Source organism: Pteronotus mesoamericanus, unplaced genomic scaffold, assembly GCF_021234165.1.
Source record: "Pteronotus mesoamericanus isolate MK-2021 breed Mesoamerican mustached bat unplaced genomic scaffold, CSHL_Meso_final scaffold_167, whole genome shotgun sequence".
Lineage (NCBI taxonomy): Eukaryota > Metazoa > Chordata > Mammalia > Chiroptera > Mormoopidae > Pteronotus > Pteronotus mesoamericanus.
In genome coordinates, this window is record NW_026555308.1 from 18,557,122 (window position 1) to 18,559,104 (window position 1,983).

Below are 1,983 nucleotides of genomic sequence, written 5' to 3' on the forward strand. Positions count from 1 at the left end.
CTATGGTTTCCTCTCACACTCCCCCAACTGGGGACCTGGCCTGCAACCCAAGCACGAGCCCTGACTGGGAATCAAACCAGTGACCTTTCTGTTCGCAGGCTGGCACTCAATCCACTGAGCCACACCAGACAGGGCTAAAATTTCTTAATGTAGTAAGTATAAGATGGTATAACATTATTTAATTGGGCATTTCTTTGATTACAAGCAGAGTTGGGCATTTTCCCACATGCTTGTTTACTAACAGTACCTCCGTTTTCGTGACTTATCTGCTTAAGTTCTTTGCTAGTTTACAAATTGAGGACTTCGGGTTTTTTTTTTTTTCTTGCTTCAATATGTATAAATTTCATATAACACAGAAATGAACCCTTTTTATATTTGCTGTGAAAGGTTCCTCCAGATGATATTTTCCCTATGTTACTTGTTTTGTCAAATGGTTATTTACTTCTATAATGTACAAACTTTCCATCCTTTGGAATTCCTTTCAACTCCTAAAGTTATCATCTTTGGGCTAGCTTTAGCAACACATATACTAAAATTGGAACGATATAGAGAAGATTAGCCTGGCCTCTGTGCAAGGATGACACACACATTCTAAAGTGTTCCACATTTTTTATGGTATAAGAATTATATCTCAGTAAAGCTCTTACAAAAAAGTACCTTTCCTCTAAAGATTTGAAGCAGTTCAGTAAAACAAGTTTTTTTTTGGAGGTGAGGATTTTACTGAAGATTTTCCTATCCATATTCATTTGTGACATGTGCCTATATTTTTCTTTTTGTGTATTTTATCTTTGTCAGGCTTTAGGAAGAAGATCATGCTTGCCTAGTGAACATAAAGGTATTCTTCTCTCTTTTTGCATTCTGAATGTTTTATACAACATCAAAATCATCTGCTTCTTTAAAGTATGAAAATTGTTCTGGTGCAAACATTGGGACTAGCTTCATTTTTTAGGTTATTATCAGAAATGTCTTTAATTTTTTCTTTGGTTCTCATGCTGTTTAGATTTATACTTCTTGAACCATTTTTAGTATACTATATCATTCTAGAAATTATTCATTTCATTGAGGATTTCAGTTTATTAGCCTACAAGTGTACAGCACGTTCTCTTTGGATTTGGGGAGAAAATCTATTTTCTTTATTTTGTCCTATCTCCATTTTCATTTTTAATTAAAAATCTCCCCTTAATTATATTTGTCAGAAGTTCATTTATTTTAGTAGTCTTATCAAAAAACCAGTATTTGAACTAATTTATCATTGTACTATTTTGTGTTTTACAATTTATTTATTTCAGCTTTTATCTTTATTTACTGCCTCTCTTAAAATTATTTTTCTTTTAAGTTCTAAATAGAAAGCTTTGTTAATGTCAACTTGGATAATCCCAACCTGAATAGGATTTTGAAGCCAGAAACAAGTTTGGGGGAGAGAACTTTATATTTTACCATTATATGTTTATCAATTGGGGACAAACCAGTACAATGGATGGAGCCTGCGCCAGCCAGTTTAATAGAGAAAATTCATAGGGGTACTAGTTGCGAGGTGTTGGAAGAGCTGAAAAGCCAAGTGGGCTGGTGAGTCAATGCAGAGATGAGCAGCAGCAGCAAGCTGGCCCTCCCCACCCAACCAAGCTGGAGGGAGAAGAAGAGGAATGTTCCCAGACCCCAGGAGCTGGGCACCTGGTGGGAACGCAAAGCACAGGTCTGGCAGAAGCCACAGAAAGCAGCGATGGGGTCAAGGATGGAGAGGGAAGGGGGAGGAATAATCTGGCTTTTACTACCCTCTTCTCTCCAGGCTCCTGCTAGTGCTGCTTCTCTTTGGCAGAAGCCAGTTAACAAAGAAGCCTGAGAAATGTGATTTGTGGGGGTTTGGGCTTGACAAGGGAGGGCTATCAATGGACCTGAGAACAGACGATGACCAGCACAGACACCTTTCCTTCAAGGGGGGTGAAGCTAAAGAGTTCCTGACGCAGGAAAGGACAGCGCTGCTCC

General features: G+C 38.2%; 1 non-coding gene across 1 annotated transcript; it reads left to right on the forward strand.

Annotated features, from left to right (window-relative positions):
- Positions 1-505: 505 nt before the first annotated feature.
- On the forward strand, positions 506-612 carry LOC129083977 (U6 spliceosomal RNA). Its single transcript, XR_008530542.1, has one exon. It is a non-coding gene; the product is annotated as a U6 spliceosomal RNA (small nuclear RNA).
- The last annotated feature ends 1,371 nt before the right edge of the window (positions 613-1,983 follow it).